The sequence below is a fragment of the Hypanus sabinus genome, chromosome 19, assembly GCF_030144855.1.
Source record: "Hypanus sabinus isolate sHypSab1 chromosome 19, sHypSab1.hap1, whole genome shotgun sequence".
NCBI classification, from domain to species: domain Eukaryota; kingdom Metazoa; phylum Chordata; class Chondrichthyes; order Myliobatiformes; family Dasyatidae; genus Hypanus; species Hypanus sabinus.
This window is the reverse complement of record NC_082724.1, coordinates 16,741,081-16,766,103: the sequence shown is the minus strand read 5'-3', so window position 1 is coordinate 16,766,103 and position 25,023 is coordinate 16,741,081. Positions and strand designations below refer to the sequence as shown.

Sequence of the window (25,023 nt, the reverse complement as noted above, 5' to 3'; positions counted from 1 at the left end):
ATTTTGAAGTTGTATAAGACATTGGTGATACCTAATTTGGAGTATTGTGTGTCGGTTTGGTCAGCTATCTACAGAAAGGATGTAAATAAGATTGAAAGACCACAGAGAAAATTTACAAGAATGTTGTCAGGTCTGGAGAACCTAAATTATTGGGAAAGATTGAATAGATTAGGACTTTATTCCTTGGAGCATAGAAGACTGAGAGGGGATTTGATAGAGGTGTACAAAATTATGAGGTGTATAGATAGGGTGAATGCAAGCAGGCTTTTTCCACTGGGGTTGGGTGGGACTACAACCAGAGGTCATGGGTTAAGGGTGAAAGGTGAAAAGCTTAAGAGGAACATGAGGGGAAGTTTCTTCACACAGAGGGTTGTGAGAGTGAGGCGCGAGTGGTGCCTGTGAGCTCTATTTCAATGTTTAAGTGAAGTTTGGATTGGTACATGGGTGGGAGAGATATGGAGGACTATGGTCCCAGTGCAGGTCAATGGGAGAATGCAGTTTAGATGATTCAGCATGGACTAGATGGGCTGAAGGGCCTGTTTCTGTCCTGTACTTTTCTATGGCTCTAATAGTGAGGTAGTGTTTATGGTCCGGTTCTTTGTCCTTCCAGAAATCTGATGGTGGTGGAGTCAAGGCTGTTCCTAAAACACTGAGAGTGTGTCTTCAGGTTCCTGCACCTCCTCCCTGATGATAGCAATGAGTAGAGAACAAGTTCTGCATTCAACACTGGCAATCCAGAAACCAACAGAAATCCCACAAGCCATGGAGGACCATTGTGGAGACTGAAAAGGTATTCTGAGTGACAACAGACAGAATCAGGTGTAAAATAGTTTACACTATTACTGTGGTGTAACCCAACAGAATAAACCCAACAGGCAGTGAAGGAAAACTCAAAGTGGCAAAGCAGGGAAATAGGACATTGAAGAAGGCCAATGCCATGCTTCCCTTCATTGGTCAGGAAATAACATTTGTAACATCAGGCCACGGGAGTACTTCCTGATAATTGATGATTCTGTTGCGGGAGCAGCGTCGGCGCTGGTGATACAAAACGACTAAATAAACTCATCCTTGGCTAAAACCCGGACTCTTCCGAGTTAGTGGTAGAGAGGAGGTCACTGAACAAACTTATCCATTACGGACAATCTGGTACATCCTCTCCATGACCGACTGAGTAAGCGGCGGAGCTCCCTTTCAAACAGGCTCACTCAGCTCTGCTGTCACAAGGATCGTTACAGAAAATCTTTCCTACCAAATGCAATAAGCATACACAACAGTTCATCTCTGTGCGACAGGAGAGCACACATCACAGTATAATAGTCTGTTTCATTATTTTGTACATTACTACTGCATAATGGTAAATTATTATGGTGTACATTATTATTCTGTACTTTGTTAAGTCTGCACACTGCTAAATGTGTTTTTAAAAGTTGCTGCTATAACGAAAGAATTTTCCACTCGGGATCAATAAAGTCTTATTATCATTATTATTTATTAAATAAAACGGAGGTACTGAAAGAAGCATACTGATAAGAGTGATAATAAAGTATCAGATTTCTTTCTCACCCGGGAACCAGAATCTGGGTGCCCCAGGAGTTTGACTCTCAGCACATATCAAATTCACTTTAAAAGTACTGGAAATACTCCGCAGAACAAAGGAACAGTCGCTGCAGCCTTAACCTGGCTGTCCTCCCCGCAGATGCTGACTGACCTAATAAATGTTTTCTCTCCCAGCGTTTTCTACTTTTGTTTCGGATTTTTTTTTTGCAGTACTTCGGTTCAATTGACTAAGTGAGTGTTCGTCGGTTCTATTGAACTCACCGGACATTCTTAAAAGCATTCAAAGATTGGTATCTGATGTGATGGTGTGGTCTGGATATTAGAGAATATTCTCTGCAACGCTTCGTTGGGTAACTAACAGACGTGGTTCGTCAAATGACCTTAGTGGAATTTCATTTACTATTTGCGGCGTGTCCGCTAACGTGCTGATCATGGCTGTAATTCCCGAACATCAAGAATCGGTATCTTGTTTCAATCGCCAGGCGTCACGAAGGCGCTAGTCTTTCAACACTGGGAGGACAAACAAAAGCTTTCAATTTTTTAACTTAGCAATACACCCACCCAATAATATTAGGTTTGGTTTTCTTTGATTGTCTTTTTTTCTATGGTTTTTTAAAAAAAAATAGAGCAGTTTATTCTCCTCAGCGAAGCTTTAAAACGAGAAACAAATCCATCCCAGGGAGCAACACCAGCATGAAGACTGGCGTCTCAGCTTTAGCTTTATTTTTAAAGTTTAGGACTCGAGTGTGACTCGATATTTCCGTGCGCGCGTGTTGTAGCACTGCAGGTATCTGCAGAAAGAGAGAGGCGAGTCTGCACCGGGCAAATTCAAATTCACGCACGTAGCTTCAAAATGAACTTTCTTTTATTTAATCGCCAACATTTTCGTCCCGGCATCCCACGCAGGGTGCAATGTGAACGAGTTGTGATCACAACAGTTGCCAGAGTCTGTGAGCGGCTCGCGTGGGGAATATGATGATGTCACCGGGCGACAACTTTTTCGTTTAGTTATGGCGGAGGTTAAGTTTTAGAAAGTTCCCTGGGCAAGCTCCGAATCTGCAGTACTGCACGGTGAACGGCTGCTGAAAGATCGCCCAGTTCTGGCCTCGACTTCAGAGGGCGACGGACGCGGTGCAATCGCCCAGAGGCTGAGTGAGTGCCATTTGTGGTTTGGGAAAGGGTTAAAGAGTTCCAATTTGTTGTTGTTGCTGTGGGTCTGTCCCTTCCCGGGGTTTAGCGGCGGCACCAGGGCCCGAAGCGTTCAGCTTTCAGCCTTCTTTCTGCTGGCATTGAGTGTATATATATTTTTGCCTCCTGCACACTCCAGCCCCCCGAATTCCTAGAGAAAGGATTATTGACGTCAAGGCATTTCTCCCCCGGCGGAATTCAAAGCGACCATTGCATTGGAGCTCGTGTAAAAATAGTGCGATCATCTGGGAGGCTCTGCTGTTGGAGGGGCTTGCGAGCATTGCTTCTTTATGCAGCTCTCTCTCTTCCAAACTTGCAAAATAACCTATGCTCGAACTTTCCACTTCGAAATAAATTCTTTTCTTTACACGATTTCTTCTGAGGTGGAAAGAGACTGGAATGAGTTTTATTTTGTAAGGGGGAGTGAATGTCTAGTTCCAGTGGAACAGATCGCTGTTTATAGCAGGAATACCGCCAGCGAAACAAGTTTACCCGTGCTTCGTTCGGCTAAAAATAACATCGACAAGTGACTCCGGTCGATGGTTGACGCTGTGTGGGGAGCCGGTAGCTCTGGCTACGATGCGAGGTTTGTCATTTCGGTGGCTATAGAAGATTACTAAATCACACGTTGTGACTCCAAACATTCAATTATGCCCGGGGAATTGTGAATTTTTCTCTCAAATATTTAGGCAGGCGATGGCATAAGGTTTCTAAAAGTGGAGACGGCCATTAAAGTTCCAGATGTACAGTTCTGTTTCATGATTGATAGTTTAGGATTTTATCGGTGTAAAGTTTGAAATGTGAATGGGAAGTATGTAGAGGCTGTACGATGACATCTGTGGCAGTCAAAACTCCAAGTTTAACTGAAATACAGCCAGATGTCACAGGACCTTTGGACCAAACCCAAGTGTTAGTATCACATTGCTTTCTCCCCCCCCCCCCCCCCCCATTTTGGGAGAATCATGACACTAATGACTATTTGGCGCTGAATCCATCTTGGTACCTTTTTAAAGGATGCTTTAAAATGGTGTGTTAATAATTGGCTATAATTATAATAATTCGTTGTGGCAGAACAGCTGCTTGCAATCCCACATTTGTATAAATACTTTTTTGGTACTTTGTAAAACTACTGCTGTTGTAAAAAGTAGCATAAACTCTACTAGTTTTCGATGGTAAAGAGGGAGGACTAAGTGGATAAATCTGGCGGCCTTGGACAGAGGAAAAATATACAAGTTTTTGAATAGCAGATGGGCTAAATATAGATCTCACAGCACTGACCTTACCGCGCCCTTGGAGTTATTCGGGAGAACCATGCTGATAAGTCTTTTTCATGACTCGCCTGGGGGGTATCAGTGTAAAGTATGGTGTCATGTGACCAGGACATCTGACCATTCCAGATTTTGCCTGTAATGGTTCCCCAGAGGGAATTTTTCTAAATGGGGTGGGAATATTGTGTGTTCACGAGACCGCCACTCTCCTTCCAAACATGCTGTGCATGGAATTTGTACAGAAGGAGCAATTTATAAGTGGGACATTGTGCTTGCGCTCTGTGTAAAGGCCAAGCAATATTGGAGCCTCACAAAGAACAGTTCATCCCTGCAAACAAGCTTGTGATGCATATTTTATGCAACAGCCTAAAACACCCCACCAAATCCAGAGCTATGTATTTTTAAATATGTATGCAAATGAGACTGTACAAACTAGTATTTCTTTATATAACCTTTTGACTAGGAGTTACATAAATCTGCATTAACTAACTGTTAAATGAATAATGACAATAGCATTCACTGTTTGTGTCTGTGTAGCCTTGCCTGCAATTAAATAAAATCACATTGATTTAGACTCTAATCTGGGTACTAAAGCATAAGCAAACACTGCTGGATCTTTAATACAGGTTTCTTGGATTCGAGACAACCAGTGAATTTCCTCACAATTCAAAAGCTTGATCTAATGTTCAAAATTAATTTTTAGTTTAGTGGGCTATATTGTTTGTCTCTGATTTTAAAAAAAAGTCATTTGTAATCATGTGTTACAGAGAGTGGGAGTGAAAAAGATCTTTGGGATTCACTTGAGAGCTGTTGTGCCCAAGTTATTGACTGCATTCAAAACTGAGGTCAATGTGATTCTGTATATTTGAGTGATATGATGATAGGACATAACATTTGTGTTTGAAGTAGATTGGCCGTGATTTTGGTGATTGGCAGACTGTGCTTGAGGGGCTCAGTGACCACTCCTGATATTTGATAATGGTCATCATGGGTTAAAATCATCACTGTGTGCCATGTTGTATGACATCATCATTATGTGCTGTGCCCAATGACGTGGGCGATCGTGGTCTTTGTCAATGATGGTTCTGGGCAAATTTTTCTACAGAAGTGGTTTACCCTTGCCCTCTCCTGGGCAGGGTCTTTAGAAGACGGGTGACTCCAGCCATTATCAATCCTCTGCAGAGATTTTCCACCTGGTGTCAGCGGTCGCACCGGCTGCTCACATGATCATCCACCACCTGCTCCCATGGCTTCACATGACACTGGTATGGGGGCTGAGCAGGTACTACACCTTGCCCAGGGTGACCTGCAGATCAGCAGAGAGAAGGATCATTTCTCTCAAAGAGGGCAGACATTGACAAAATGAACCACTACCTCCACTATGCCTTATTCCATCTGAGGAAAATAGGGCCTGATGCCCAAGACCCCAGACCCAGCATCAAGCTGATGGTCCACTCTCCCCCCACCCCCCCATCCTCGATGTACAGTAGTGGAGAAATGGACAACCTACCGTTAGCTCTTCAAAGCTCCCGATAGGTATTGCCAGTGCTTCATTGCACTTTCTTCTCTTGGCTGTATAGACAAAGCAGTGGCACTGTTCTCTCCCTTTCCAGCCTTGAAGCCCTCATGAAACTCGTCCAGGTCCTCTCATTTACACAGAAAAGAGTATTACAAAGTTTCCAATTCTTACAGGACAAACATGGCCTAGAACATAATGACTTTTTTAGGTACCTTCAAATACGACATTATGTTAACCAGAGTTGTAGATATATAGATTTATCAACAGCAGAATTAGGATTTTTCAAGATTCTGAATTTGGCTTACAGTTCAATGCCAAGTAAATCAATTTCTCGATTATACAATGTACTCTTAAATGCTAAAAACGAAAACACATGGTATATTACAGAGAAGTGGGAGAAAGAAGCGAGGTTGGTACTTTCAGAGGAGGTTTGGGGGAAAATATGCAGCTTTCAGTAGTCTTTGACTAACTCTTTGATTTGGAGAGAACATTGTTGGAAAAATATTATAAGATACTTCAAGACCCCATATCAGGAAAAATATAAAGACACAAATGTGACGTGTTGGAGAAGGTGTGGTGCCAAGGAGGCAAATCATTTCTATATCTTCTGGGATTGCCCTAAATTAAGTTTATATTGGAAAGGTATTCATAGAACTTTAGGTCAGGTATTTAAGACCCAGACACCTTTGAACTTTGAGACGCTCTATTTGGGACATGTACTGTTTTTGGATCAGAAGAAAGACATAAAGTTGTTACAGGTCCTCTTAGCGGAAAGTAAGAAATCAATCACCAGAAAGTGGCTAAATCCAATATCACCTACGTTAGAAGATTGGCATGAAATTATTTTGGAAATATTTAAAATGGAAAAGATGACCTACTCTTTGAGAACTCAAAAAGAAAAATTTAATCAAATTTGGAATAAATGGATTGAATTTATAACCCCAAAGCGAGCAGACTTTGGAGGACTCTCCTAATGATTTATACTGCTTTTCTCATCAACACAGTAATATTGCTAATGTAAGCACCCTTGGTTCAATTGTTTACTGTTTTTTTTGAAAACAGGGAATTAACACAAGTAAAGGAAAAGATTTGGGAAAGGGGAAAAATATGAAAAAATTAAGTAAATAAGTACATAGGGATTGGATAATTATGTTTGAGGGTAGGAGCGAACATGAACGAGTTGGGATATAAAATCTTACAATGGTAGATACATAGGGTTACATATAATACTTTTGGACCAGAAGTAATGGTTCAGAAGAGATACATGAAAATTATTATTAGTCCACTATTATTACTATTTTTCTTAACAATTATTGTCATTGCTTAGTCTAATAGGGTGGAATTACAACTGCACATAATTATCTATTTAAGTGCCTTATTACTTTTTATATTATCTCAATGTGTACTTATGAATGTATAAAAAATTATAGATTAAAATTAAATTTAAAAAAATAAAAAAAAAGAAACTCATCCAGGTCCAATGGGTGAAACATTCTGTCTAGTAAATTCTCAGCTCTGGTAATAGGCACTCTATCCCAACATCTTCCTTGGCAAGTGATTTCCGGAAAGGCAGCCGTTTAAAGTGCTGCGTAGTTTTCAGGCTGTGTAAAAATTTCCAGCTCAGAGTTGGTCTATGGTCTATTTTATATATATATAAAAATAGAGAGAGCTTTGCTTATCAGCCAAAAGAGAAATAACAGACCTAGTCTGGCTGAAAAAAATTGGTTCTCAATCCAAGGTGCTGCCCAAGAAGCTGCTTTTTGGACAGTCCTTTGGCATTTGTAATGACTTGCTTTCACTTTAGTTCTGAGGAGGCTCCATAGATGGTGTAGGAGGTACCTGACAGGCAGATGGGTAGGTCGTTTATGAGGTGGTATCCTCTAGTAGCTGCCTAGGAAGGAACTTTTTTGTCTTCTTGATACATTAACTCAAAGCTCTTGATGTCATTTCCAAATGTTCCTCCTCAACTTTGATTGTAGGCTAGAGATACCCAGAGCACTGCATTACTTCAAGGAGGCTTGAGCATGTTCTTCAGAACTTCTCCCTGTTTGATAACCTTTTCATGATGGGATAGAATGTCTCAGGAGTTTGAGCCAGCTGAGTATACCCAGGGCTTGAATGCTGAAGATGTTGAACTGGGAGAAGATGCTAACATTCATTTGTATCTTTTTCCAGTTGCAGGATCAATAGGATTTGCATCTTCAGGTTTTAATTTTCCACTGCCTTTAGGTGCCTAATGTTGGTAGTTCAGGTCTCGGCAACGTATGGAAGGGCAAAATGGGGAGAGAACGGTAGGCTTGAGACATGTGAGACTCCAGTGTTGGAATCTGAAGCAAAAAAAAATGAAGGACAGGAACCTGATACTCAGTAAGCCTCGTGTTTTGTCCTAGGTTTGCAGTCTTGATTTTCAGGTACCCTTTCCTTCAATCAACCAAGAACGTGCTGACAACTGAAATCTTTATGGTCGGAGGGCAACGGGGCAGGTTGGTTGTGTATTGTGGAAACTGTGACTGCTGTCATTTTGTCTGCTTCAGCACATGAGTCAGTCATCGCCTGGAGGCTGGTCTCTCAAATGCACACAAATACAGATGTAGTTTGCATATTGCTGGCTGACTACTGAGGTGGGGGTGAATTTTGTTCTGGAGTGTAGTTACTGTAAGCTATATGCTTTCTCGTGAACTCTGGAAGACTAAGTCCATTCAGTCCGTAGCATGTGTACCTGTAAAGAGAAGCGGGTTAATATTTCATGGTAAAGGCCCTCATTACAACAGTTCTGATGAAATGACACACACAAAGTGCTGGAGGAACTCTGCAGGTCAGGCAAAATCTATGGAAATAAACAGTCAGTATTTTGGGCCGAGACTCTTCTTCAGGACTGAAAAACGGTAATACTGATTCTCTTTCCACAGTCATTGCCTGACCCGTTGAATGTTTCCAGCATTTTTTTTTCTGTTTTTATTTCAGCATCTGGTTTTTATAAAGAATTTTTAATGATTGTATAATTTTAAAATTCTGTTTAGTATTTCAAGATTGTTTATCGTCATTTGTCAATACACCAGTGTTTAGAAGAATGAATTGATTCTTAATCCAGATCTGATGCAGCATAAGAAAAAACAGAAAAAGCATTAAAGAGCACAATAAAAAAACAGATAAATATTAATACATAATGTTAGTTTATATGCGTAGACTGATAGTATACAGCCACAGGAGTATCTGTACACAAGGTGATTCTCACAGGAAATTGACAAGTGGTGGTGGGGTGGATTAATGGCTTGACGTGGTGATCATTCTATCAGTTTAGGGGAAGTAACTATTTTTGAGTCTGGTGGTCCTGACGGCAATGAATGCCATTATTACTGGATCTTTCCCTAATCTTGCATCTCCTGAAATATCTGTGTGTTCTTTCAGTTCAGACCTCTTGAGCAACCATGATTTAATCACTGCACAAATGGCCGTCAATCTTTCATCTGACAACACAATTTTGACCATGAAGGTCTTCTGTTTAAATATGTTCTTTAAGATTCCTTTGAAATCTATTTCCCCTCACCAACTTTGTGGCCATCTTTCCTAATAACACCTTATGTGGCGAGGTGTTAAATCCCATAAAGCAACTTGGCAGTGTTTTATTGGCTGGTTAACAACGACAAATCCGGAATGATTGGGACCTCTGTAGTGCTGGATTAGTGATTTTACCGAGTCACACGTGGTTAGGTTGGGATTAAATAAATGTCTTCCTTTGCTTTCCATGTGCACATCTTTTTTTAATTTGCTGTTAGCAAAGAACTAAAGCAACTTTTTGTTTTGTTTCTTGATATGTATCATAAACTGTGGATGAGCCAATGCTATGCAAGTTGCACAAACTTTTCATAGACACACCACTGTCAAGTTTTTTCAGAACTTCCACCATCTATAGATAACGTCTTTGTGCTTTGTGCCATGTGAAACGTTTCCTTTATTCAAAGAAAATATTACTAAAGCTAGATAAGCACAGGTTATAAAAACAAATGCAGAATAGCACAAAGGAACGACTTGCTTCTTTTAAAGAGCGTACCAACAGCTGATTCTACTAATGGCACCACCAAAACAGTGGAGACAAGTTGGTGTGGTGAGGCAGCCTATGTGAAATTAGCTGGGCGAATATTATGTCCGAGCCAGCGGTGAACCGGATTACTGATTGTCATATTCGAGGTGGTTGACCTATACTAAAAATACCATGTAACTAATGCTTTTGTGGTTGACTAGTATTGTGGTAGAGAGCACGTGCAGGGAATAAGCACTCTCTGAACAAGGAAGCGTCATCGTTATTCTGTGCTGTGTCATGTGACATGTGATCATGATCTTTCCGTGACCATGAATGTTCTTAGCAAAATTTTCCACAGAAGTGGTTTGCCGTTGCCGCCTTCTGGGCAGTGTCTTAACAAGACAGGTGGACCCCAGCCATTATCAATACTCTTCAGAGATTGTCTGCCTGATGTCAGTGGTCGCATAACCAGGACTTAATGATATGCACCAGCTGCTCGTATGACCGTCCACCACCTGCTCTCTGATTGGTGGGGGGTGGGGGGCTAAGCAGGTGCTAAACCTTGCCCAATATTGACCTGTAGGCTAGCAAGGAAAGGAGCGACTTACACCTTTTTTGGTAGAGACGTATCGCCACCCCACCACCGGGCACGCACAAGGCGGATGTAATTTCCAGCAGTGGAATCTTGCAGGAAAGATCTTTAGTACAGTTTATGTACTAAACTGTACTAAAGATCAATGTCCTCCAGAATATTGAACATTTGATTGTCTACACATAACTAGTACAAGTCTGCAGTAAACAATTTAGTGAATAATGTACCATAATGTCAAGACTTTTACATCTAATGATATGTTGCCATGTAACAAGATATGATAAGGGAGTTGACCATCATTAGTCTTTACAGGGAGTACATTGGAAAATGTAGCATGTGATTCCTACCAAATTTCAATGAAGGGTTTCGGCCTGAAACGTCAACTGTTTATTAGTTTCCATAGTTGCTGCCTGACCTGTTGAGTTCCCCTTGCATTTTGTATGTGTTGCTTTGGATTTCCAGCATCTGCAGGCTTTCTCGCTTTGGTAATAGAACTGGTCTTGTGAATATTGCTTTCTTCATATGATGTGTTATAGTTTTAGTGCTGCATTGTATATGATGTCACCCGTTGTCAGTTCAAAGGATTTTGTGTATTTTATAGTACTCTCAACCACCACTGTGATAAAAGTTTTGTTTTCAGACCAGGTTCCTCTTTTCACTTCTACTTTTTTTGGTGTCTAATTAACATACTTGATAAGGGTATTTTGAAGTAATTGTAAAATTTTAGGAATAAATTTGCATTTTCATATATTCACCACCCTTCATAAGCCTATAAACTACACTGCTTTGTAACCCAACCTTTTTCTCACCTAACTGAGTACTACAAGGGATTTTGATCAATCTACTGAGAATTTTTATTCGTGAACCACAAACTCCTTTTTCACAGTAGGGCCTAAAAAAGCAGGGAAAATTGTAAAGCATGAAGAACTAAGAATTCAATAACTGAAATGTCGGAAGTTCCAAAGTATTCATTCCCCCTTTGCTCAGTACTTAGTTGAACCACCTCTCACAACTATTCCAGCCAGTAGTCTTTTTGGATAAGTCTCTACTAGCTTTGCACAATGTGATGGAACAAGGTCTCTCTGTTTCTCCTTGCAAAATTGCCCATGCTGTGAAGGTTAGTTGGAGAGTGGTGACGGACAGCAATCTTGAGGTCTAGCCAAAGATGTTCGGTTGGGTTAAGGTCAGGACTCTAGGCCACTTAAGAGCATTAGGCTTCTTCATTTGAAGCCACTCCATGGTTGCTCTGGCAGTGTGCTTTGTGCTGTTGTCCTGCTGAAAGATGGACTTCCTCCCCAGTTTCAGCTTTCTGATAGAGGCTAATGGGTTTTTATCTAAGATCTCTCTGTATTTAGCAGCATTCATCTTCCCGTCGATCCTGACCAGGTTTCCAGTCCCTGCTACTGAAAAGCGTCCCATAGCATGATGCTATCTCCACCATATTTTACAGTAGGAATGGTGTTACTTGGTTGACTGGCAGTATAAGATTTACGCCACAGGTACCACTTCATGTTGAGGCCAAAAAATTCCACTTTAGTCTCAGCCGACCGCAAGACCTTCTTCTGCATTTTCACAGTATCTTCTAAGTGATGCTTTGGAACTTCTTTACAGACAAGGATATACTTTTTTTAAGCTAGGTCTTCTTCCTTACCATTCTTCCATAAATACCCTTTTTGTTCAAGGCCTTGTGGAGCCATGAACTTCATCACCAGCTGTAGCCACCAACTTCTGCAGCTCATTCAGAGTGACTGTTGGCGTCGTAATAGCATCTATTACAAGTGCCAATCTTCTCCAGTGAGTAAGTTTATAAGGGTTGTCTGACCTAGGCAGCATGGCTGTGGTTTCATATTTTTCCTACTTTTTCATGATGCACTATACTGAGCTGTGGGGTATATTCAATGTCTTTGAAATGGTCTTGTATCCTTTCCCAGATTTCTGCTTCTCTATTATCATTTTTCTGACCTGTCTTGAATGCTCTTTTGTTTTCATTTTGGTTTGGTCTGTTGAGAATCTACCGTACTGCTGGATCTTACAGAGTGGAGAGTATTTATTCGTATGAATTTGTTGAAAATAGGTGATCTTCCAATTTTCTACATCAACAAATTGGGTGAGTTGGTAAGGTACAGTAATGGGTATATTGCACCCGAGGAAAGTTAGGCTACTAATTACAAAAAGGGATGAATACTTTTTTCAGCTTCACAATTTTGGTTTCGATCTTTAGTAAATTGTTGACAGGTTTTGGAATTTTTCTTTTGATTTGACATGATGCACAATGTTTTGTGGATTAGCTCAAAAATCCTGCTTCAATATATTTTGGAAAATGAGACAGTTAAATGTGAAAATAGTAGTGGGGGCTGAATACTTTTTCAAGGCTCTGTGCAGTGGCTGACCAGCCACAAATTTTAGAATAAAAAATTGTTTCTTCTCATATTTAAATTTATTTTTCTTCACTGTTCCCTATCTTTAACTTGCATTAATCCTCAAAACTCAAATTTCTCCAGTTTTGGCTTTTTCTCCATCTCCTCTTTCCTTCTCCTGTGGTGGCCAGATCTTCAGCTGCATAGACCACAAGTTCAGAAATTCCTTCCCTCAGTAATTTCATTTCTCCATGCCCCCTATCTTCTGCCCAACTCTTCAAACTGCCTTTGTCCAAGCTTTTCTGTCTCCATTTTTGTTTGGTTGTCAATATCTGCCTGGGTACAGTCCTGTGACGTCCCTTGGAATGTTTTATTGTATTAATGTTGCTTAACAAAGCTTTTTGTTGAACTTGTGCACATCGTAACTACTCTTGTTTCAACATTGTTTTTTAAAAAAGCAACATGGTAATTTGTTTATGTTAATGTTTTATAAATATGTTCATGTACATAGAGGGAATGTTGGGGACTGGAAAGGGATATATTTGTAACCAATGGAAGCTTGCATTGCAAGATCGAACTTTTTACATGTTCCCCCTATTGCCATTGTATTTAGGGTGTGGGTGTGTGTGTGTGACCGTCCCCGTATAAAAATGAGTGAGACAAGCTGCTGCAGTCAGCAAATTTTGCTGGCCAGGCTGCACTAAAGCATTGCAAATGGCCCCTTGTTGAAGTTGTGAAGATTGTGCAGTTTTCAGCAGTTGACGGCAGAGGAAGTTCCCATGGCGATGTGTGATTGAGGAAGCTTGAATATTGCCTCCTCTTTTAAAGTTTACACGTGTGAAGTACACTTCAGTTGCAATTTATTAAAATTTCAGTTTCTTAACTTTTTCTTGTACTATTCTATTTACTTACAGGCTGAATCTTGCCTTCAGATAATTAGCACTTTGAGATTGAAATTAAGAGCATATCACTTCAGCACTGAAATGCAGATGTTTATTCTAATGAAAAAGTATTGTGTGTTGCACAGATCATGGGTTTATAGTTTCTAATTATATTGATGGAAGATCACTAGGATGACATAATTTCTGGAAAATGTCTTTTAGGTCAGGTGGAGAGGGGGTTGGGGTTTATGGGGCAGAAGGAATGAATGGATGTGTGACCATATTGACCTCTCTTTAAAAGATCTGCTAGAGCTTTGAGTCAGAAGTAGTCAGTAGTACAATAGGGCACGTTTTTTTGTGTGACAAATGGCCACATTTACAGCGCAAACCACTTCTGAGGGCCATTCGTATGAAATTTATTTTATCTACACTTCTTTAATATGAATTAATTTTCAGTATTTGTGGTTATTTTCCTAAAGTTAAGTGTATGTTGAGGTTTGGAGAGAAAATGTTTTAAGAATAAGTATCTTGGCTCCCAAGATCCTCTAGCCTTGTATGCAACATTAATTTGTTTAGTTTTGTCAGATGACTGTCCACATTCTTTATCACTGTGACAAACTTCCAAACCAGACTTTAGATAAATAACCTGAACATGCTGGATTCCTGTGTGTTTGATGTGCTGCACAGATAATCTCCACAAATACCTTTATCTTATCAACGTACAGGTGTGTTTTCTAAACTTAGCCTAGCAAGTTAAGCTAAGGTTGTCAGAAGGGTTAGAGAGATCAAAATTAAAGGCACCCTCCTGGATGTGCCCAACTATAATAAATCAGCTTTTCTCAGCAGTAGGCGATATGATTATGTTTGCTCATCCCAATGGCCATATGAGAGACTTCAAGTTGGGCATGTGTGTAGTTTTTCCATGTGACTATCCTGAATGTATATTTTACAAGTAATTTTGAGTAGTAGGTTACTTGATCAATAAGTTAACACTGCTGCAAATATTTCTGCTAGAAGATCAGCATGGTATTTTTGGCTAATCAGTCCCTGAGATGCTTGAATACTTCTTTCATCACTTCTGCAGCCCTGATGTTGCCTAACTTGGCACTACTTTTGCTTCAAACCTAAAACTTCCCCATACCGCTCATGACAGCCTTTGTTAATATTCTGTTTCTAGTGCGATAACATCTTGCAAGCTGCTCCGTGGGACAAAAATCGAGACTGCTCCAAAGTAGTTTTCATTAGGAACAATTACTAACATCAGATGCAGGCTTTAAGAACCTTCAGAGGAAAAGAGAGATGCAAGGTTGTTTAGGAAGATAATTCCCAAGTAAGATCGAGAAACTAAGTAAGACACGTACTTGGAGAAGATGCATATTGATTTCCATTGTGGCACATTTAAATGAACTCTGTGAAGACACAATGCCGTGTACATTTTGCTTCTGTCTTTTCAAGACCCTCATGACCCATCTGCTGGCCACTTGTGTCAGTGAGTACTGCTTCTTTGTTAATTAAAGGTATTTCTTTGTGTAATGCTGGAAGGAGAATTTGGGTATGGCTTCCTCTGGTAATTTAGATTTTATTAACTGTCTCTCCTTCAGTGGGGTCTCTACTTGGCAATCTTCCTTCAACCCCCTCAAGCAGTAGCAACACTCACTCCATTCCCCCTCCACCCTTCATTTGTGCCAACCTTCCAAAGCTTGCTAGTCCAGTGAGACCAACACCCCCACTGCAGTGAACAGTACTATCAACCACACACTCTCACCTCACTGGCAAACCTTCCCACCTTTCTTCACTGCCCCCACCAAACAACCAGCAACGTATTCAGCCCTCGTAGCAAGTTAGTCACTGACTCCTACTATAGTGGCTACTGGAAAAACAAACCAAAATGGCTGGGATCCAATCACAGACAAGAGGAAATCTGCAGATGCTGGAAATCCGAGCAATGCGTGCACGCACACACACACAATGATGGAGGAACTCAGCAGGCCAGGCAGCAGCTATGGAAGTTGAAGTTTCGGGCCGAGACCCTTCAACAGGTCTGGAGAAAAAAAAGATGAGTAGATTTAAAAGGTGGGTGGAGGGGAGACAGAAACACCAGGTGATGGATGAAATTGGGAGGGGGTGGGATGAAGTAAAGAGCTGTAGAAGAATCGGGATCTCCCAGTGGCCACCCATTTTAATTCCACTTCCCATTCCCATTCCGATATGTCAATCCACGGCCTCCTCTACTGTTGTGATGAGGCCACACTCAGTTTGGAGGACCAACACCCATTAACTATTATTCCGTCTGAGTAGCCTCCAAACTGATGGCATGAAGATTGATTTCTTGAACTTCTGGTAAAGTCCCCCCCCCACCATTCCCCATCCTCTTTTTCCTCTCTCATCTTGCTCTCACCTTATCTTCTTGCCTGCCATTCCCTCCCTCTGGTGCTCTTCCCCCCTCTTCTTTTTTCCATGGCCTTCTGTCCTCTCCTATCAGAACCTGCCCCCCCACCTTTCTCCAGCTCTGTATCACTTTCACAAATCAACTTCCCAGTTCTTTAATTCCCCCCTCTCCCTCTGTTTCACCTATCACCTCATGTTTCTCCCTCCTCTCCCCCCCACCTTCGACAACTCATCTTTTTTCCTTCTGTCCTGCTGAAGGGTCTCGGCCCAAAGCGTCGACCATACTCTTTTCCCTGGATGCTGCCTGGCCTGCTGAGATCCTCCGTCATTCTGTGTGCGATGCAAAACTGCTGAGAGACCGAGTGAGGGAATGAACATTGTATGGCCCGCTTCCAAATAACTCAGTTTCAAGTTGAAAAGGGTATGTGCGATCCTCTATTACAAAACCAGCAAAGACAAACGATCAAAGATAGTGATCGCGGAATTAGCGATATAAAGGAAGTTTGCGAAATGAGTGATTATAAGCAAAGTTAGTGCTCTACAAGATACTCGTCCCCTGCTCTGTCTCTCTCTAACTAAACTGTCGGCACAAAGGGGGACTAGGTGACTAAACTCGTACTTTAACCACACCCAAACCCACATGACAAATTACTGTAACTTGAATAAACGTGCAACGCAGAACAGTACAGACTGACAAAAAATAGGTATGTGGCTCCTACACTTAGCCTTGGATCTTTTTTCTCGCCCAACTCTGTTTTCTATTCTCCAGCTCTCTCGCCCCACCACCAAAAGTTAAATCTGGCCACAGTCCCAGGCTTCTGGATTTTCTTCCCCAAGATTAGAAAACCTTTCCTTTTATGAAATAGCACAAGACACCTATGGTGCAGTGAGCCACCCAATTTGCCGGCAGTGGGCCTGCACAAAATGTTTGTGGGCATGTCACGTACCAATCGACTAATATGTTTTTTGCAGGCTTTGATCAATTATTCGAAGGTTTCTGGTGTTGAAGGTTATAGGGACAATCTGGGCTTCAGAGGGATGTGAATGTACTGACATCTGCATATTGTTCAGCAAACGTGGGTGTTTATCAAACTATTGTAGGGCAGCAGACAAAGGGGTGTTGCTGCTGAGTTTTTTTTATGAGCTTAAAATTTTAGATGACAGAGGATGGTAGCCAATTAGAAGAGGAGAAAAGAAAAACATTGGGATAGGTAAGTCGAAGGTGCAAGTAGATGGTCGTGTAGAGGTTGGAAACATAATCCTGATGAGTATACAGATAGAGAGGTCATGTTGCAACTCTACAAATCCCTGGTGAGACCGCACTTAGAGTATTGTGTTCAATTCTGGTCACCTCATTTATAGGAAGGTATGGAGGGGTGCAGGAGAGATTTACCAGGATGTTGCCTGGTTTGGAGAACAAGTCATATGAAGCAAGGTTAGCAGAGCTGGGACTTTTCTCTCTGGAGCGTAGAAGAATGAGAGGGGACTTGATAGAGTTTGACAAGATTATGAGAGGCATAGATAGGGTGGATAGTCAGTACTTGTTTCCCAGGGCACCAGTAACTAACACCAGAGGGCTTATGTACAAAATTAAGGGAAGGAAGTTTAGGGGAGACATCAGGGTTAAGTTTTTTACACAGAGTTGTGAGTGCCTGGAATGACTTGCCAGGGATGGTGGTGGAGGCTAAAACATTAGGGTTATTTAAGAGCCTCTTGGACAGGCACATGGATGAAAGAAAAATGGAGGGTTATGGGATAGTGTGGGTTTAGTACTTTTTTAAAGGATTATATGGGTTGGCACAACATGGAGGGCTGAAGGGCCTGTACTGTGCTGTCGTGTTCTATGGTTCTATAGTCTGGTTTGAACTGACAAAATAGGGGGAAGACTGGAGTTTGTAATGACAGCTGAAGTCAATCAAAGGGGAAATTTTGGCTCATTTACGAATGGATATCAGCAAATATTTGACCACAGAATCAGTGGTAGAATCAACAAAGCTATATATACCAGTCAGTTGTTTACAGCTGATCTACACAGATTTATGGATTAAGTGGTATCCTGCAACTTCACTCATTTATTCACAGGTAGTTCAAACCCGGAATCCTCCCGAGTCCTTTGAGTAATTCTCCAGCTTCTTTTTCTAGGCCTCACTTCAAAGAGATCTGGTTTTTCTTACAACCTTCTCCACCTACCCACAGACATCTTATTGTCCACTCTGGTTATGGACATCACATTTGAACTTCCTTTTTTTTCTGGTTGCAATTCACTGCCAACTTTTTTAACCTGCACATTTTAAAAACTTGGGTTTTATAAAAGTAAAGTTTGTGATTGTTATAGAAAGGGATCTGTTCTGGGATCCCTGCCCTTTGTGATTTTTATAAATGGCTTGGAAGAGGAGGTGGAAGGGTGGGTTAGTAGGTCTGCAGATGACATGAGGTTTGGTGTAGTTGTGGATAGTGTGGAAGGTTGTCCTAGATTGCACAGGACTTTGACAGGATGCAGAGTTGAGCCCACTTGGAAAGTCGAATTTAAAGGCTGAATACAGGGTTAATGGTAGGATTCTTAACAGAGTGGAGGAACAGAGGTAACTTGGAGGTTCACGTTCATAGTTCCCTCAATGTTGCAGCACAAGTTGGTAGGGTTGTTGGGAAGGTGTTTGGTGTGTTGGCATTCATTAGTTGGGGGTTTGAGTTTAAGAGATGTGAGGTAATGTTGCATCTCTGTAAAACCCTGGTTAGACTGTACCTGGAGTATGGTGTTCAGTTCTGGTTGCCTCCATATAGGAAGGATGTGGAAACTTTACCGAGTGTGCAGAGATGCTGGCTGGACCGGAGAAAGTATCTTATCAGGATAGATTGAGCGAGCTGGGGCTTTTCTCTTTGATGTAGTGACCTTACAGAAGTGTACAAGATGATAAGAGACATAGATCATGTGGACAGCCAGAGACTTTATCACACCAGAGGGCAAAATTTTAATGTGATTAGAGGAAAGGTATTTTTTTTTACACAGATTGGTGCCAGTACCTGGCACTGGTACTGCCAGGGGTGGTAGTAGGGAAATTAACCACTTTGGGGAAAAAGGCAGGTAGGTGGAGATCAGCCATGATCTTATTGAGTGGCGGAGCAGGCTTGACGGGCCAGATGGCCGACTCCTGCTCTGATTTCTTAATGTTTCTTATGTAGATCCAGGACACATTAGGGGCATCAAGAAATACTTATACATGGATGATAGAAAAATGGAACTCTGTGCAGGAGGGAAGGGCTAGATTGATCTTGGGTTAGTGTAAAAGGTCTGCACAACATTGTGGGCCAAAGGGCCTGTACTGACTAGTAATGTTCTATGTTAATTTTAAAATAATTTAGTAACTGATTTGCAGCTTGAGGTAAATATCGAGGTCTTTACAAATTCAGAGCTTTAAAGGCAATTTATCAGGTATTTAGGGTGATTATTCATTAGTGGAAAATAGTTTCATGAAGCAAATATTAATAGTTCACAAAACTAGACAGTGAAATTCAGATCCCTTCATATAAAACTTGTTGATGCAGCTACACAGAGCTCTTATTCACTAGCTTTCTAGCCATACGAAAATATATTTAGCCACATAAAGGCCAGTGTTAGTAATTTGCAAATTGGAGAATGGCCAGAGCAATCGCTGCATTAGATTAACTGGCACTGAATACCCTGCAGAGCTCTGCTGAGAATTGACTTGGCTCCTGTTAAGTTCTAATGACATCAACTGAAAATAGAATGGTTTAAAGTCTGCATTGAACCCTGAAGGAGCTCTGCTGGGCAGATTGAAAAGCTGATTGTTTGGTACAGTTGCTTTGCCGTCCAGTTAATTACAGGTGCCTTTGGATTGTCTGATATTTTATTCAAGTTTTAAATTCAGTTTGTTTTAAAAGAAGTGGTCTTTGCCAGCTCCCTACTTTGACCTCCACTGAAATGGGCATAACTTTTTAAAGTCTAAAAATACTAATTCTATGGCTGACTCCATCACTTGTAGTGATTTATTTATTGAGGTACAGCGCGGAACAGCCCTTCCGGCCCCTCAAGCCGCCCACCCAATAACCCCCGATTTAATCCTGGCCTAATCACAGGACAGTTTACAATGACCAATTAGCTGTCTTCGGACTGTGGGAGGAAACCCATGCTGTCACGGGACAGTGTGCAAACTCCTTACAGGCAGCTGCGGGAATTGAACCCGGATCGCTGGAACTGTAAAGCGTTGTGCTGACCACTGTGCTACCAAGCCGCCCCATGGTGGTGAAGCACTGAGCAGAGGGTGGAGAGCAGTTCCCCTAACTACAGGTATAAGGAAGGGGGCAAGTATCTTAATGGGTACTTTTGTTGATGCTGATACAGTGGTCCAATAAGCTTCTACATATCTGCCCAATAGTTCATAACGTTCTTTGTTTACTTGACTGCCTGTGAACTGTGATAAGTAATTAAGTTATTCATGGACAGTATTAATGAAACCATTGGTATTTCAAAAGTCCAGAATAACTTGACCCTTGTAATCCCCATGATGCTTGTTCAAGGGTCTTGATAGGCATGTTTCTTTCTAGAATTAAACAAAGCTGAAATGTTGGGGATGCTCCATGGAAGTGGTCTCTCACTATCAGTGCAGGAATGAATGTCTGAGACCCAGCTGCTCTCTCAAAGGCAACTTGCAGTACGTCAAATTATCCACACACGATTCTGCAGATTCTAGAAATCTTGAGCGTTGCTTATGTCAAACAATAAATTGAAGTTGCTGTAGCATTGAACTGGGATTTTGAAAATACCTTGGAAATTGTGTAGCTTAGGCGGTTGATGGTTGAGTTGAGTTGTTCTCCGATTTTGTTGGTTCATTTGCGAATGTTTGTAAGCAGACATGTAGACCTCAATCCTTTTTATAAATGTGGGCGAAATTCTAGACCATAGCGCACAGAGTTTGCTGTGCAACCAATCAGCAACAAGGACCCTCCCCTAACATCACAATTGCCTTTCCGTTATGACCAATCAGCTGATTGATAAAGGCCAAGCATTTGGACACACCGCAAGCTAACAGCACACTGATGATGTCTCCTTACACGGTGACAAAACGTTTGCAAATGATTTGTCAAGATCAGAGAACAGCCCAACTCAACCAAACTGGGATTTCTTTGATCCCATCTATTCCCTTGTTTTTTTTTTACACACTTTACCAACCACGATTATTTTCTTTTCCATTATCCCTCATTGCATCTCCAAAATACATCAATTTCTGCTGGGCAGCATCACGCCAAAAGAAAGAACAAAAGAACAGGCTTTATTCTGCCTATGAGTGAACAGCTGGTTCTCTTTGTCTGGGACGTTGAGGAATCTTCTGCAGGATATATCAAATTCCAGTTCAGTTTATTGCCATTCAGTCTTATACATGCATACTGCCAAATGAACCAATGTTCTGGACAAGGTGCACAACATACAGGCTCACAGATGGAGACACAGACACATGCAGTAAGATGGTTAAAAAAATAAACAGTATAATGCTTCTGGTGCTTCATATGTGATGAGATCTGAGTGGTGGCAGGGAGTTCAGTTGTCTCATGGCCTGGGGGAAGAAACTGTTTCCCATCCAAGCAGTTCTTGTCTTAATACTGTGGTACCTCCTGTCAGAAGCTAGAGGGTCAAAGAGATGATGGGAGGGATTACTGATGATGGCCCTCCGTATGCAGCGCTCCTGATGAACATCCCAAATATGTGAAAGAGAGACCCTGATAATCCTCTCAGCTGTCCTTCGTAGGGATTTGTGCTCAGATGCCTCGCAGTTTCCATGCTAGATGGCTCCTGATGGTGCTCCTGTGAAAATTAGTTAGTATGGGAATCAATCCTCAATTGAATCAATTCTCCTCGCAGCTTTTACAACAGTAAATGGCATGAGAGGAGCCAATATGCTTCGGATATTTATTAAATATTCACAGTGACATTCTTTAACATGATCAAATTTGATATTCTGTTGCAGTCACAGACTCGTAGAATATAGAAACAGGCCCTTTGGCCCAACATGTCTGTGCTGACCAAGTGTATATATCTATGTTAATCCCATTGACCCACACTTGTCTATGCTGTACTGCACCTTGGCAATTCAGGTATGTATTCAGGTGCCTCTTAATCTCGTAAGAGTACCTGCTCTCCTCCAAGTTCTTGGGCGGTGCATTGCAGCTTCCAGCCACTTTATAAGTTGAAGAATTTTTTTCTATCTGAACCAGAGGTTCCCTACCTGGGGTCCTGGGACCCCTCTATTAATGGTAAGGCTCCATGGTATTAAAAAAGTTGGGAACCTCTGACCTAAACTTTATTCCGTATAAACCTCTGCATACTTCTCCCACTTTAGTCATCAGTGCACCTTCTTCTCTGTTGATTTTGGTCTCCCGGAAGATCAAGTTTCCAGTCACCACCGAAGTGGGCTATAGATTATTTCAAACAGTTGCCCCTCTTTCTTTCTGAGATAATCTTTGAATATATTTTTCACTGATATTGGTGCACATTCTCTAGATCTACGTTTGTCTTGATTTAAAATTGTTTTACAATATAGCATAAACTGTTCAGGAACAGCTTCTTCCCCACTGCCATCTGATTCCTAAATGGACATTGAACCCATGAACACTGCCTCACTTTTTTAATGTTATTTTTGTTTTTGCACTATTTTAAATTTATTATTCTGTATTGCATTGTACTGCTGTCATTAACAAATTTCACAACGTATGCCAGTGTTATTAAGCCTGATCCTGAAGTTTTGTTCCAAAGTGTGGGTACAATGCCTTCAAAGTTCACAGTAAGTTTTACTATCAAAGCACACAAATGTCACCACATACAACCATGAGATTAATTTACTCAGCAAATCTACAGAATAGTAACTATAACAGGATCAACCACAGTGCAGAAGACAAAAAAAGCAGTACAAACGCAAATATAAATAAATAGCAATAAGTAATGGGAACTTGAGATAAAGAGTCCTTAAGGTGAGATCATTGGTTGTGGGAACATCTCAATGGATGGGCAAGTGAGTGTAGTTATTCCCCTTTTGTTCAAGAGCCTGATGGTTGAGGGGCAGTAACAGTTCTTGAACCTGGTGGTGTGAGTCCTGAGGCTCCTGTACCTTCTACCTGATGGAGCAGTGAGAAAAGAGCGTGGCCTGGGTGGTGAGAATCTCTGATCATGGATGCTGTTTTTCCACAGCAGCATTTCATGTAGATGTGTTCAATGGTTGGGAGGGCTTTACTGGGTTGAATCCACCACCTTTTGTTGGAATTTCCATTCAAAGGCACTGGTGTTCCCATACTAGGCCATAATGCAGCCAGTCGATGCATTCTCCACTACTAATCGATAGAAGTTTGTCAGAGTTTTAATATCATGCTGAATCTCCACAAACTCTAAAGGTAGCAGAGGCAGTGCTTTGCAGTAGTTTCACTGAGAATGTGTTTGATTTTCATTATTGAAGAACTATAGTTTGTATGGATACCATTTTGTACAGACCCTGACAAGTTAGCGGTGACCCAAATACCAACATTTTAATATCTTCAGCATTTTTAAGAGCAGACATGTAATATAACCTGGTATTTGTTACAGTCAGCTCTTTAACATTGTTTTAAAACAGTTTGCACGGGATAACTATCATGATCTGAAGCTGCATCTAGACAAGCTTAATGTATCATTCATTGATGTGAGAGCACTTTACCGTAAAACCTTATTTTGGTTAGTGAATTCAGTGTTTCTATAAATAACATTTATTTGCAGGAGGAGGTGCTGGTGGTGGGTAATGTTAACACAGCCCTAGAGTCAGGTTATATAATTTGTTTCATTTTTATCTGTAGTGCAGTAATTGTAAGTCAAATTGAGTTAGTTTATGAATATTTAACAATGTCTAATTGGGTTAGGCACATTTCTATGTATGAAAATAAAATGCAACCTTGTTGCAAGGATTTCATCATTAAGGATGTTTTTTGCAGTAATGTAAATTTGTGGTGATTTATGTTACATGTGTATATTTTGAAAGAAACCAAGGTTGCTATTAATAGTGAAATTATTTGCTCTGTTTTCAGTAAAACCTAGATGTATTTTTCACATGTAATTTTTTTTCCCTGATGAAGGGTCTCTGCCTGAAACATTGACTATTTATTCCTCTCCATAGATGCTGCTTGACCTCCTGAGTTCCTCCAGTACTTTGTGTGTGTTGCTCGGATTTCCGACATCTACAGAATCTTTTATGCTTATGTATTTTTAAAATAATACAATCTTTAAGATTGTTACAGATAAAATAACATTCTTTATATTAAATGTCACATTTAATATAAAGTAGTGATACAAAAGTGACTCAAGTGGAAGAGTGGAACATTTTTAATATTTCAGATAATTGTACCATTATGCCATTGTCATTTTTACTAATTTTGGAAGGTAGGCTGTGGTGGCCATTTTACGTAGTGACGTATCTCATTGGACAACTTATTTAATCAGAATGAGGTTTTTGTCATGAAATTTGTTGTTTTGTGGCAACAATAGAGAGCAAAACATAAAAAATTCAATAAATCAATAAAAATTAAATAGTGCAGAAAAGAAATGTGGAGGTGGTATTCATGGACCATTCAGATATCTGATGGCAGAGGGGAAGAAGATGTCCCTAAAACATTGAGTGTGGGTCTTTTGGCTCCTGCACCTCCTCCCTGAAGGTGGTAATGAGAATTCACCCATTAGCTTTTGAGATCGGGATTATCTGGTAGTCAACTATTCTAGGTTAGTTAAATAAAAGTATCTGCAACACGTCAAACCAATCTATTTCAGTAAAGTAATTCTGCAAATGCTTTTAATATGGAATCAGATAATACTCAGTCAGTCGAACAGCATCTCAGAGTAACGTTTCTAATTGAATACCCTTTCATGAGAACTGGGGAAGGGTAGAGGTGAAGGCAGAGAAAGGGAGAATGACCGGGGGAACTGAAAGGGAGGTCTCTGATAGGTGAAGGGCAGGAGAGATGGAATTGCCAAGATGATGATGGAGAAATGAAAGTAGGTTTTCGGCATCCTGAAGAAGGGAGAAAACTCTACAAATGATAGAGATAATAATGGGATTGTCACTTCAAACTTTGAGTTAGCTATCTCTATGAATTTTCCATCCTATTCCTAATTTGATTCTGTTTCAAAGTAAATTTATTAGTACAGTGTATAGATGTCACCATATGCCACCCTTGCAATTCGTTTACTTGTGGGCGTGCTCAGTAAATCCAATAACCATAATA

At 40.8% G+C, this 25,023-nt stretch overlaps 1 protein-coding gene across 1 annotated transcript in view; it reads left to right on the top strand.

Moving 5' to 3' along the window:
* Window positions 1-1,545: 1,545 nt before the first annotated feature.
* Window positions 1,546-25,023, top strand: part of raf1b (Raf-1 proto-oncogene, serine/threonine kinase b) — a 91,100-nt gene continuing 67,622 nt past the window's right edge. Inside the window, exon 1 of the mRNA XM_059944071.1 lies at window positions 1,546-2,709. The gene's annotated coding sequence lies outside the window, so the exon portion shown is untranslated. The remainder of the gene's footprint in view (window positions 2,710-25,023) is intronic.